Genomic DNA, 14,988 nt, shown 5'->3' on the forward strand with positions numbered 1-14,988 from the left:
CATTGTTTGTTCTCACATCAGCTGAATTTTTGCACCTGAGGTATTCTCCCCAACGAGGTGGAGGCCGTGTTTCTGTGTCCTTCCGTGTTGGAAGGACAGTCTCAAACCTGAAATAAGAATGTAGTCAATGAACACAGAGTATTTTATGATTTTTGAGCACCTTCACCCATTGTAACTGCAGGAGAGATGGAGACATCAGCCGTCAGCGATTTCCCTGGGGTCTCCGAAGCTTTGGTGATGTAAGCACTTTTCTTCATCGGGTTAAAATTTAGGCGGAAAGAAAAATCTGCTGAGTTTGTGTTTTTTATGGCAATAAGCCAATATTCCTTTCCATATGCTGTTTGCCCTGGGGCACTCGAAGGGGACACGGGAATTCCGTCCCCTGCAGGAGAAGCCTTAGACTTAGAGCATGAGGGGATGAGTGAGACAGGGTGGCATGATTAGCTAATTACTCTGATATGCAGAAGGATATAAAAATTGGAGTCTTGGGGATGAGGGATTTCCACAAAGTCAGGCCTGGCATTCATGAAAGCAGATGAATTTTCTTGAATTATTATGCAAAGCAGGTTTCTGGAAGGTCAAGGCCAGGACTGGTTGAAGTGCAGGCCCTCACTGAGCTCACACTCCAGGGATTTCACACTAAGAAGTGACCAGTTTGTGAAGGGCTCTGAGGAGGGAAGTAGAGATTACTGAGCTAGCACACAGGAAGGACTGAGGCCTGGGGAGAGGTAGGTTCGTGGACGAAGTCCTTTCTTAACTGATATCTACATAATGAAGACCTGGATTTCAGGCACAGGGGTGGGGTGGGCTAGAAAGGGGAACACGGAGGAGAGTGGACTGACACAGAGTATAGGTGCATTCAGGGACTGGAGGGGATCCGACATACTGAAGCAGAGTGAGCATGTGGACAGGGCCAGGGCTGATGGAGAGAGGAAGCTAGAGATGTATATCCAACTCTTCAAGGCCTCACAGGACAAGCTAAAGATTAATCTGGGGACCAGGGGACCCAGTAACAATTTAAGAAGGAGAATGATCGCCCTGGCCGGTTTGGCTCAGCAGTTAGAGCGTCAGCATGCGGTCCAGAGAGACCGGGGTTCAGTTCCCGCTAAGAGCATGTACCATGGTTGCAGTTTGTCCCCGGCCCTGGTTGGGTCGTGTGGATGGCAACCACTCGATGTGTCCCTTTCACGTCGATGTTTCTCTCTCTCTCTCCCTCCCAATCTATCTTAACAAAAAATGGAAAACATGTCCTCTGGTGAGGATGAAAAAAAAGAAGAATGATCAACTGAGAGAGATTAGGCATCAGCGTGAGAACGCATTGGAAGGGTTAGGAGGTAAGACAGAAGGAAGCCCACAGGAAGCTGTGGCAGTAACGCAGGTGAGAGATAATGATGACCCGAACTAAGACAGCGATGGTGGAGAGTAGAAGTGGATGGAATTCGGAAGTGAAAATAATGAGACTGGATAATTGGTTGGAAGGAGGCCCATGTATCCTGATTTCCTGGTTGCAAGGGCTAGTGGATGGTGTGTCTGTTCTTTGGGAGGGAGCCCAGGTCAGCTGGCCAGTGTCCTTTGCACTAAGCCAGGCTCTCTCTCTGGCTTAGACATGCTGTGTGGAGGGGAAATCTGGGCAGCATGAACGCAGCTCCGAGCCAGGCACCAGAGTCGTCATTTCCCATGACAGTCTTGCTTTACACCTACAATCCTGATACCCCATCTGGTCTAGCATTTTTCCAGAGTTCCAGAGCAGAGTGTCCTGGTGCGGACCATAAATCATAGTCACCTTAGTCATGACAGATTGCCCTTAGGAGGAAAAATCAGTTCGTTCTCTTCTGGACACAAACTTGACTGAGGTTGCCGTCATAAGCTGGTGTGTGAAAGGGATGGAATAATTGAGTAATAAATAATTCATTATTCATTTATCTGAGTAAAATTACTTTAGAAGAAATTCTAATTTATATCCATCCTGACTGAAAAAAGTTCAAGTACTTGTTGAACTTGGATAATTAGTTCACCCCAACCTGCCCGTTTTGTTTGGAAATTTTGAGTATAAGAGACTCTAAATATTCCATAGCCGTCTAATAAACTGTCGGCCTGGCTATGGTATTACCAAGTTTCACAGAATACTTTTTCACATAGATGTGCTTATTATAGGTGAGCTTATTCTTAGGATACACTTACAGATGCCCCATTATATCCTAAAGTCAATATTTGACTTTAGGGCTATGGATAAAGAAGATTTCTGGGGTGTCTGAACACGATGAAACTACTCTATAGCTGTCCGAAGAATCTTAAAATCTATTATTTATTTATTTAATCCTCATCTAAGGCTATTCTTCCATTTATTTTCAGACAGAGTGGGAGGGAGAGATAGAGAGAGAGAAACATTGGTTGGTTGCCTCTCGCACGACCCTGACCAGGGCCGGGGACTGAACCGAAACCAAGATACACGCCCTTGACTAGAATCAAATCCACAACTCTTTGGTCCACAGGCCAATGCTCCAACCGCTGAGCCAAAGCAGCCAGGGCAGAATCTTAAAATCTTTTTAAATGTTTTTGTCCGCACACCTCAATCATGTATGTACAGCCCATCGCCTTCAACATGTGTGCAGATGGCTCCAGAAGATTCAGCCCCACTCGGACCCCTTTTCCATACAAGTTGACATGTTTCTAACTGCAAACTCTCTTGAAAAGGTAACTTCTACAGGCTGGCTGCCTGGTTATTTCACTATCAGCAAGACTGCATTTCAAAAGTGCACTTGAGGACTGACTCTCTAGAAGCTGGAATACACTCTCCTTCCCGAAACACTGTGATGGTTAAGTTCCCAGGTCAACAGTCAACAACAGCCTGCTTGACCTTGACCTTGGGTATATACCACTTACTGGAATTCCGGGACCTACAACCATTACTGAGAAAAGTGGAATAAAGAGAGTGCCGCTCTCCCCCACTCCCCAATATTCTACACGAAGAGGAAAATTCTAAAAAGTGTGAAGTCTATCTCATCACCACCTTCTTGTCCATGTGTGCTTCTCCAGGGCCCCATGCTATCCCAAGTTCTCTCTGCTTCTGTGCATTTGGGCTGTTCCAGCTCCTTAAAAATGTCCTATTTGCTGATGATCACTTCTTTCTTTCCTAATACAACTCCCATGTCCTCAGTATAGTTAGCTTAACTTCTCATTAAGACATTCTAACTGAACACCCCTATGTGAATAACTAATGCATTCTGAATATTTGCAGAGGGTGCCTTTAAAAAGACCCAGAATATATATTATTTCAAACGTGTGTTTTTTGGAGGAAGAACATAATGCAACTTAACTATATAGAAAGGTTAAATTCAGATGAGGGCGAGGTGTTTTTGGACCAGAACCTCCAGAGTTTGATTCTTTAAATTCCTACTTTTGTTTGTTGACAACGTCTGTCTTTACTTTTCAATTACAGCAACAATTAACATTAGTATGTCACTTGATGAAATACTCTAATTTGAACCTGTGAAGTATTATTTAACAGAGAGGGGCACCAAGTCTCACAGAAGCCAAGCGTCTTGCTTAGGACTTCCAGCTCCGTGGGGAAGAAACCCAGTGCCCGAGGCTCAGCTTCTGGCCACGCCTGCCCCCGTTCTCAGAGTTCCCCGAACCTCCATGTTCACAGCGAAGGTTCTGCACTACCAGGAGGGGAAGGGCATGGAGAGTCAGGGATTTTGTTCAGGACTAAACACCACCCCCAGAAAACCATTATTGTAGAAATGTAGATGTATTATCTCCTCTAAGAAGTGGTTTTCCTCTACCATCAGCTGATGCAAAGGTGAGATCTGGTCAGAAGGGATGGGGGGGTCAGGGATCAGTGGAGAACTTGGCACATTCGCGGAATATATGTATATACTGTACAGGGCTCTCTATATAAAATGATTTTACCTTGCACATCGGAGAACATAGATGAATATCTACCATAATTGTTTTTCAATTTTCCATTATTGATGAGATAATGAAATTATATGACCTATAAATGTCAGTGTTTGGGAAAACACTCAGAGATAGAGAACATACACTCCACCAAATTGGGGAGGGGGGTATAATTCAAGAGGCAGTAATATTCAGAGTTGTAATCAGAATTCAATGAAGCCTGTCAGTACTTACCTGGCAGGGGAGATACCATGAAGGTGGTTTTCCCAGGGCGAGGCTTATCTCCGGATGGGCTAACCCCGTGATTTCCCCCAATAGGGGAGGCTCAGCTGCATAATTTGTAGTAGTGGGGGCTGCGTTCACGCTCTCCCCCGAAAAAGAAAAAGAAAGAAAAAAAAGAAGCCTGTCAAAATAAAAAAATATATGAAAAGTGTGTCATTGGAAGGAAGAAAGAGCCATGCGGGCAAACTCTGACCATGGAGACTCCCTGTTCCTGATGCCGAGCTCTGACCTGTTAGGAGACCTGGGTCACTTTCTCTGGGGAGGGGGGCGATCCAGCTAATGAGCAGAGGAAAAGATTACACAGAAAACACAGAGGCTCAGCAGTCCCAGCCACAGCTCTGGGCATGAAGTGCCGAGGGCCCACAAAGGTGAGGCACCAGGAGCCCGGCAACTCTCGCTCCATCTGCCTTGTACCAGAAGTGCTCTGGAAAGGCCATAGGGAAGGAGCCGGATCCAGTCATTAACTCCACATTAAAACAGTTAAAGAGACTCCTGGACTTAAAAACACTGTTAGGCAAACATCTATGAATAGCTTCTCAACCAGGAAAATACTTTGTAACTGTGTGATTAAAGGCAGGTACTAAACTATCACCCAAATTTTAAGAAATGAGTCATAGCATCTTCTTGCAGGTAAGAAAGGGATTTTGGGGAGTGAAGGGTGGGTAAGGAGAAAAAGCTAAGGAGGGCTAGGGGTGGGTTTTTTAAATTGCTGATAATCTATCAAACTTAGATTGGAGAAAGTCTCAACAATGACAACGTTAATCCAAGGCTGGGACTTGAAGTAGGCAGATAGGCTAGATTTTGCCATTCTTTGGAGTGATGGGATCTATCCCTCACAGACGGTAAGGTTAAATAAAAGAAGCTTTTTTTTTTTTTCCTTTTAGTTTTGCTTCAGTGGGTAAGTAGACCTGTTTGTATAGAAGCATATTTGGGTTCACTAAGGTATAGGAAAATTCACTAAGATTAATTTCCTGTAGTACATTTTATTAATAAAATGAAGATTCTAAAAGTCAAAGATCTATTTCTATGTAGTAGTTATTCTTAATCTTATTTACTCAGTTAACTTGTCATTATTTATTTAGATATGAAATACTCTGAGTCTCCGTAACCTTACATTTCAGTGCAAGTGATGAACCTGTTCAGTTTTCCATCAACACGCTCTGCTGTGTCAGCATGTAATACGCATCGTTCTTGAGGAGCTTCTTTGGTATTGAAAAAGCCATTTGTAGAGCAAGTTCGTCTTTGCATGAAAATCATATATGAGTTATGTTTTGGATCAATTTATATTCAAACCTGCTACCTGTAGAGATTTATGCTAAGAGCTCAATATTTTTTGTTCAGTGAATATGTCTTGAATACATGTATTTTCTACTGAGGTTTTAAGAACAAGGTGAAACTTTTCAAAGGGCTGATTTAGTTGGACAAGACGGGTGATGCAGGGCAGATTCAAAGCCCAGGTTTGCTGAAGTCCCATTGGCAGCAGTGACTCAGTGCACTGACGGCAAAATGCAAAACATCCACAGTATTTTGTAGTTTACTACATTTTCCCAACTCCTTATTTTATAGGTCTTCATCATTTCTACTTCCAAAATATGTCTTATGTGTCCCTCCATCTCTCTCTCTCCCTAAACTGCCATTCCTTAGTCCAGGCCTTTGTTGTTGCTGTCTTGGGTTACCCTTGATGGCTTTTGTTTTATTCCATTATCCACACCACTGGTAGAACAATTTAAACCAGATAATGTCACTCCCTGGTTTAAAATACTCTGCTACCCCATGACCCTTAAAACACTCACTCCCTATTATTACCTAAGCTAGTTCCTTCTCAATTTTTATCTAAAATATAATCATATACATTCTTTTGTAAAGTTTCTTTTTCTTGCTCTTCATAACATTTGTCACCGTTGGTAATTGCTTTGCTTATTTTTATTTCATTTGGTGTTTCTGTCTTTCCCCTGCTAGCCCATGACCCCAAAGATGATGCCCATTTGTTCTGATGCATGTCAGGTACCTAGCACAGAGCCTGGTGAGCAGTAAATAAGCAATAAAAACTCATTATATGAGAAATGAACAATAACTCTATGAAGTTGGGGAGCTTTCAAAGAGGACAAAATAATGCACTGATGATCTCATGCATGTTTAGTGGTGAGCCAAACAGAAGATAAGCCTAGGTGATTGATAGTTTAGGGTTCAACCCTGTTCATGGATTGGCCATCTGGCTGTTCTCCCTCCTGCCACACATCTTGGTTGAGAGACGTAATAATAGGAGAAAAGCTGAGAACAACCATAGAGCATGAAGGGCACAAATAATAGATAAAGCCACCTTAAATCTTTGACTTTAAATGAAATTATAGAGCAGTCAAGTCAACCTTTTTAATCTTTTTTTAAAAAAACAATCAATTAATCAAACAATGAAAAGAAGAAAGTCTTCCAAATTCTAAGCTAAACACCTTACCCCAACTGAGAGGCTAAGTAGTAACTCTAGAAAACAGGTCACACACACAGTAAATTTCAAATCTCAGAGAACACTAGATTGAAAGTACATGTTTATCTATTAGTTGGAACCATTTTAGTTGCAAGAGACACTATTTGAACCTGCTTCAGCACAAAGGGGGATTGACTAGGAGGATTCTGGAGTGTTTTAGACCTGAGAGATTGATACGGATCTGGGTGAACTGGACCCAGGGACTTGAGTCACATTAAGTCCCCTATCTGTTCCTTTACACATCATCTTCCCTTCCTTTTATATTAATTTTCTTTTCATAACCTAGGGAGTAGATACAATTAATATTTCTACTTTATGGATGAGGAAACTAAGGCTCACTTCTTTCCCACAATGGGAAAGCAGCCCCACCTAGTCTCTCCTGTTGCTTCTTCTGTCCAAAGCCCTTCCTGTTCACTGTCCTCAGCTTTAATAGTCGTACTCTCAGACTCAGAAACAAAGGGGGCAGAACTAGGATTCAAACCCAAGCAGTCTATTGCCAGAGCCCACACTCAACTTTCGATTATGGAATATTTTAAAGATACAATGAAGTGGAGAGACCAGTACAATCATGCTGTGCGTGAATAATCGGCGAGCGATCACACACATCAGCTTGGGTTCACTTTGGCTTCACGTATAGCACACCCCCACCACCAATTACTCCCCATTGACACTGGATTATTTTGAAGCAAATGCCATATATAATTTCATTTCATTCATAAATTTTTCAGTGCATATCTTGAAAAGAGGATTTTAAAAAACATAATGGCAAAACCATTATTAGACCTGACAATGAACAATAGTTTAATATCATCAACTATCCAGTCAACGTTAGAACTTCCAGTTGTTTTCATAACTTTTTTCCATCTTAGAGAGCCAGTGATGAAACTTTACCAGCACCCTGCTGCTAGTAACACATCTCATTTTGACCAGTTGCATTTCCAGTGCTCAAGAACCATGCGTAGCTAGAGGATATTATATTACATAGCCCCCCAGGGGGTTGCAAATGAGTGCAATCTATTCTATCATTCCTTCTTCCTTTACTAGCTGCAATCATTTTACAGACAAACATTTTCTTCATTAACTATTTAGCTGCCCTAACATACAGTAAATTCAAGGAAGGCAAGATAAATGCTTGATGCTTTTCCTTTATGAACTGTTGTTGAAAATAATGAGCTGGTTCCTACTGAAAGTAACCAGTCAATGTTTTGGTATCATGATAAACTCATAGGCTCTAACATATTTGATTGTTTCAATCCACTGAATTTTTATTTTTATTGATGTTCAAATTGTCCCATCTATGGGACAAGTTCAGGGCCTACACGTTAGACCATGACATGACCACTAACACCATCCAGACTTTACATCTTATAATCTCAGTCATTAGAAGGTATTGACCTTACTTTCTAGATCAAAAGTTCAAGAAGTCTGATACTCGCTGGCTTAGCAGTGTCACATAGGAGCCTGGCAAGCTGTTAGGAATCAAGAGAAGGCTCGTACCATAGGAAGGGTTGCTTGGTAGACCAAACAATAGATGTCCATCATAACATATTTCACACTTTACACAGAAAAATTTAAAGCACATCATCCTTCTCATGTCACTGATTGGCGGCTTTGTTTACTCATCAATACATATCTACCTAGAGTACGATATTCATGAAACTATTATTCTGAATGTAAACATTAGTGAAAAGAAATGTAGAACTAACCCTAGCCAGTGAGGCTCAGTAGGTTGGGCGATGTCCCCTGCACCAAAAGACCGCCAGTTTGATTACTGGTCAGGGCATAGAGCCAGGTTGTGGGCTAGATTCCCAGTGGGGTACATGCAAGAGGCAGTGGATCAATGTTTCACTTTCTCATCAATGTTTCTCTCTCTCTCCCCCTCTTCCTTCCTCTCTCTAAAAATCAATAGAAATATTTAAAAGAAAAAAACAAAACAAAACATAAATCTATGTGGAATTCTTGAATCCCTAAAGACTTTTTACTTTATCAAACTGAATGAGTATTAACAAACAGATACCCCTTACAGTGTAGCACAGAAGGCATAATTGCACATATTTAAGAAAATAACATATTTTTGTTTCGTGTAAGTTCAAGAAAGGGGCACTTTTTACTCAGATTGTCCCTTAGCTATGAAAAGTAAAGCTTACATGAAACAATCTCATTTTAAACCCATCTATGGTAAATAAAGAGCTCTGACTGAGCAACTGCGGTCCCTCTGACTTCTTAGTCCCTCTCACTGAAATCTCTCAGGTCCCTCTGACTTCTTAGTCCCTCTCACTGAAATCTCTTAGGTACTAGTGCTGGTCCAACATCCCTACTAACTAATTAAAGATGGGGCGATTGGTATTTTAGCCATTGTCATGTACTTGCATAATTTTAGAATCTTGGCTATAAGCTTCAAATTGTGCTGTATTGCACACACTAATAGTGCTATAATCTGTCATTTTTCAGGTGACATTTATAGAAAGATTAGTAGTGTAAGGCACATGGTCATGTATGATGGATTCAAAGGTAAGTGTGAGATAATGTCTTTTGAGAGAGTTCACAGCATGGCGGAGCAGACAAGCCCAGGCCTAGGCCTGTTAATACAGTGGGATGAGGGCAAAGGTAAGCATGTGTCCTGGGTATTTTAAAGGCACAAAATTGTGTGTGTGCATAGGCAGAAAAGACTTTCTAGGAAGACATGGTAGCGGAGGTAGGTTTTATTAAAGAATAATTAGTGATTAACCAAATGATGAGGAAGAGGATAGAGGAGGAGGGTGTTTCAGGGAGAGACAGAGGAGAAATAGCACCCATGCTAGAGAGCAAAGTGAAAGACAAACAGTGGAGGGAGTTGGAGGGAGATGATGAGAGATTAAAATAATAATTTAGATGGGGCCAGATCGTAGACTTCTTGAATTCCACGTTAAGGAGCTTGAACTTCATTTTACAAGCGATGAGAAGTCTTTGAACTTTAAAACAGGGAAACAGAATGGTAAGGTATGGATGGACAGGGCCAGACCAGGAACCCAAAGACTAGTTAAGGGATGCTGAAGCATTCAGGATGAGGGGGATGAGAGTGGACTAGGCAGTGACAGCAGAGGTGGACAGTAGGAAACGAATCCAGGAACTCATTAGGAGGTATGACTGATACGATTGGTGATGGATTGAATGTGGCAAATAGAGAAAATGAAAGAGTTGAAGACAGTTGTGAAGTGTAGCATCGATGCCAAGTGCAATGGGAAATACAGAGGAAGTAATGACTTCAGTAATCTCAGACTTACTGAGTCTATGGTGTACCTGGGTACCTGGAGCATACATGTATCGACGAGCAGCAGCCCTGGAGAAAGTTCTAGGGTGTAGCTTTAGACTTGGTGTCATTACCAAGTGATAGTTAAAATCATGTCAGCCCTGGGTGGCTCAGTTGGTTGGAGTGTCATCCCAAACACCAAAAAAATTGCAGGTTTGATCCCTGGTCAGGGCACGTATGGGAATCAATCAATCAATGTTTCTCTCTCACATTGATGATTTTCCTCTCTGTCTCTAAAAATCAATAAAATATCCTCAGGCGAGGATTAAAAAAAAAATCATGTCAATGGTCCAGTAACTCAGAATGTAGGGTGAGAATTTTCTCTCTCAACTCACTGATACACTATAGTGAGCTTTATTTTTTATTTGTTTATTTATTTATTTTGTAAAGAAAGGGTTGTCTGATTTATTTATTTATTTTTGGCACGTGCCCCTAGCGGGAACCAAACCTGGGACTCTCTGGTCCACAAGCTGACGCTCCAACCACTGAACCAAACTGGCCAGGGCTACAGTCAGCTTTAGATGTAGTACCTTTCATGAGTCGGTCAACCTATTTGACTTGTCGTTGATGTATTTATCTTTGAGGCTGTTCTTCAAAGCCTACACTTGGAAGCTCAGGTTAAGTGAAGCAGCACAGAACAGTAACAAAAGTGAACAAAAGTGTCTAAAATTGAAAGCACTGACAGTTTTTCAGGGCTATTTCTTATATTCCAGGGGTTGGACAATATCCCAACATACTCATTCTTCAATCTGTTCTATCCTTAATTCAGCTTTTATACCAAACTCTACCTCTGTCCAGCAAAGATGTCATTAAGTTTGTAGTGATATAGTTATTTGACTGTTAATACACCATTTGAGGATATGCCATCAGGAAACTAGTAGCAACAGCACCATAAGACAGATTTCTTAGGGGAACTTTTAAAGTGGCAGCTGAATTCTTGTATTAATTTTTTAAAACCTCTGTTATTTTTGTTGACTTTTAAGTCAAATCAAAACTATTTTCTGAGCAGCTTCAAGGAAAGAACCATGGACTGTTGCAATGACATTTCAGAACTGTGTGTGGCAACCATGCAGATTAGCACTCACACTTTCCAAGAGCTACTAAAAATAGAACGTGTGCAATTGTGCAAAATGAGTGGGTAGATAGATTTTTTTTAAAGTAGGGCCATGACCTCTGAGGTTTTCTGTTGTCTTCGCTGTGATCTATAAATTGAACAAAATGCTGTTTTCTGTCTTAGAGGAGTAGTCCATTATCAGTCTTGGGCCAAGGCATTGCTTAGGAATGAAGGCATAACTCCTGCTGTTGTTTATAATGGCCATTGTGAGCTACCAGTGCCTCCTCCCCTACGTCCCATGTCCATGGCAAACAATTAGCTACAGCGATTCATAATTCTGATCCCCAGCAATTCCAAGTTGCCACAGCATTTATCTGAGTATGCAGGACTCTGGTTCAGAGTCCTAATCACCTGCTCAGCAGTAACTAAATTACTGCCAACCCCTTGGAATGCCATTGCTGGCCAAAGCCTTCCTTTTCCATTAGACTTAAGGCAGGCATCAAATGTGTTTTCCTTGAATTAAAAGGGGTTCACCGTGGAGTAAGGGACGCAGACATGTGAGATAAGTGAAATAAGGAAGATTCCTTCATATTTACATTTTAATCTGATTTTACAGTTCAAACAAGAAAGGGGAGATGAAATACCTTAATCTATGTCATCCTGTGCAAGTATGTGGAGTACAAAGTTCTTACCTTCTGCTGAAACTAATATGCATGAGACCGAGGGCAGATCAACTTATTTCACTCAATCACATAAGGGTACTGAGGATTATCTCTGAAATGTAAGTCAACAGGGATTTCATGTTAACAACAAATACCAAAACGTAGCTGGTTCAACATAAATAGACAAAATAAGCTGGTTTTCTGGAAGTCCTATATTTAACATGGGGCAAATCCAAGCACGGCACTGGACTATGTGAAGTTGTCATATAAAATATTTAAGAAAATTCTTCTATGATACTCAAAGTGAATCTCTAAAGTGCAGCGTCCAGAAACAGACTCCACAGCTTAAAGAGGGATGTGGGGAAAGTGGAAGGGACTCAACAGGGAGCCACAGAGATGATTAAAGGGTTGGAAAAATGGGAGCTAGAAATTATTTAGCCTAAGTTAGAGAAGACTACCAGGTTTCTTAATAACAGTATTCAAGCATGGGAAGGGTGGTTATATACAAGACGATGCACAGCTGCTTTCTGTCTCAGCTGGGGAGTGAACAGAGAAAGTGACTTTGGTTACAGCATGAAAGATCTAAGTTAGACATAAAAAAGGACTTTTGAGAATGAGGATTATTGGATGAGAAACCTTCTCAGGCTCCTCTTCTTGCACATGCTCATTAAATTATGCTGTTATATGGGCTTAAAATATATATTTATATATATATATCCAATGTGTATATATATTACTGAATTTATTGGGGTTACATTGGTTAATAAAATTATGTAGGATTCAAGGCACAATTCTATAATACATCACGGGGTTCTTTTTAAATTCTCTCTTCTCACTTTACATGCTCTCCTTAGCTTATTTCATTTACTCTGATTTTAATTACACGTTATAAGCTCATAATTCCCAAATCTCTCTCGAAACACCTCCAATCCAGACTGCTTTTCTGATGGGCATCAGGCTGCTATCTGGACCTGCTCCACTGAAATCTCATCATGACTATACCCATCTCTCCAGTCCTCAGTCCCATTCTCTGGTCTATAGGATGGTCTGAACTGTTCTATCTAAAGCAAGTCCAATAGCGTCATTTCCCTGCTTAAAATCTTCTAATGGGTCCCTGTCACTTGTTTGCCATCATCTGGCCCCTGACTTACCCAATATCATCTCCTGTCACTCTTCAAATGATATTAATTCAAAGAGAATTCTACTTCTGTCGTCCCACTGTACTTTTCTGTCTCTGTGCTTTTACAATTGACCTCTGCACTCTCCACGCCTCCTACAACATGCCTTTGCACTTCTTCCTGTGCTCACCTTTACTCTCCAGTTCCGGCAACTGTTCTCTGACCTTACCCCGCTGGACTAGTGATCCTCACTAAAAGCTCATGGATTTTCGTGAACACTTCCTTTGAATACTTTTATGTTGTAGTTAGTATTGATAAGAGCCTTCCCCGGCCTTAGATTCAACAACTGATCATTTAGAAAACATCTGCACTAAGGTGCTTCCTGACAGAATCTAGTGGCTAAAAGTGGCAAATACCAGACTAGATTCACGCTGCCCCTTGCACCCTCCTTGCAGCCTGTTCTCGGCATTTGCATATGACTCTTCCCTGCTGGACCACCACCTCTTTCTTGCTCGCTCTCAGCCTAGCAGAGCCACCTACACCTCCTTAGGTACTTTGTGAGCATCATCTCCAACTCAGTCCTAACCACATTCCCTCAAGGCAGGGAAAGTCACCACATACATGCAGGTGACATATGTGTTCTTGTGTGTATGCATATATATGTATTCATTTATCATATATATGTCCTATGAGCACTAGCATGCTTAACATGCCCTCTTAAATATCTCAAAAGAACTTCAAAATCAAATTTCCAAAAGTGGATTCATAATTTTATTCCCAAACCTTGTTCTTCTGAGGTGACCTGTCGCAATGAATGGTGTCAGACACCTGAGTCAGCCTCATCGCTTCCCTCTTCAACGTGCACATCCAATCCTTCTCCAAATTCTGCGGCCTTTTCCTCCCAAACCTCCCTCAAGTGTGTCCAGGTCTCTTCACCTGTGCCGGTATCCACCTAGTCCAAGCTTTCAGTGGCCTCCACGTCCTCTGGTCCTCTTCTTAGCCATTTCCTATAGCCAAGACCATCTCAAAATGCAAATCTGTCACCAGGCCTCATTCAAAAGCCCTTCAGCAGCTTTCATTGTTCTTTTCAAAGAGACAAACTTAAAACTGCCGTAGGGCCGGGCACAGTGGACCCCTGCCCCAATGCCATCTCACACCCTGCTCCGCTCAGCTGCCCGGCCTCGAGCTTGCTTTCCATCCTCCCAACATGTGATGACTCAGCAGCTGCAGGCCTCCTCACAGCTGGAGAGCCATCTTTCTTGTCCACTTCCCCGGCCACCCTCCATCATCCTTCAGAGGCCGGGGGACAGTCACTTTCCTGGAGAAGTCCTCTCTGATCACCCTGAGGGGCCAGTGAGACCTTTCCATCTGAAGCTCCCCTCCCCTTCTTTTGACACTGTTTTCTGTCATTAGAGGATCATCAATCCAACCTCCTCCGTTAGACTGTAGGCTTCAGAAGAGCAAGAACTGTGTCTATACCCTTGTTCATCCTTTGATCCCCAGGACTTAGTACAGCCCCCAGCATGCAGTCAGGGTTTGAGAAGTTGAATAAATTAACTGGCTGGTCTATATTTGCTAGGCACTGAGCCAGCCAGATGTGTTTTTAAAAATACCATCTCGTTAAAGTTTCACAATAGTGTTATGAGGTTACTAACATTCTATTAGCAGCTCCATTTTACAAATGAGAGAAATGAGGTCTAGAGATATTAGGTAATTTTCCCAAGTTTCACAATATAAAAGCTAAAGTCCTCTACAGTGAAACTGTTTGTATGACTGGTGCCCATCCTTTGTGGATATCTTTGTAGAAGTAAACATATTAACTACAGTAACTGAGCTTGTGAGAAGGAAGAAATCTCTGAATCACAAATTGATCATTTATAGTTTTTGAGCAAACCTGAAAAGCCTGTAATACTTAAGAGTCAACAACAGGCCCTGGCTGAGTATTCAGGTGGTTAGAGCATTGTCCTGATACACTGAGGTTGCAGGTTCAATCCCCAATTAGGACACACATAAGAATCAACCAATGATGCATAAATAAGTGGAACAACGAATCGATGTCTCTCTAAAATCAAATTTTTTTTCCATCCTCACCCAAGGACCTTTTTTTCCATTTGTTGTTCAGATAGAGTGGGAAGGAGAGAGAGGAAGAGAGAGAGAGAAAAACATCGACGCAAAAGAGACACATCAAGTGGCTGCCACCC

At 41.7% G+C, this 14,988-nt stretch overlaps 1 pseudogene; it reads left to right on the forward strand.

Moving 5' to 3' along the window:
- Nucleotides 1-4,126: 4,126 nt before the first annotated feature.
- Nucleotides 4,127-4,274, forward strand: LOC118631959 (annotated as a pseudogene).
- Nucleotides 4,275-14,988: the final 10,714 nt, after the last annotated feature.

The sequence above is a fragment of the Molossus molossus genome, unplaced genomic scaffold, assembly GCF_014108415.1.
Source record: "Molossus molossus isolate mMolMol1 unplaced genomic scaffold, mMolMol1.p scaffold_m16_p_16, whole genome shotgun sequence".
Lineage (NCBI taxonomy): Eukaryota > Metazoa > Chordata > Mammalia > Chiroptera > Molossidae > Molossus > Molossus molossus.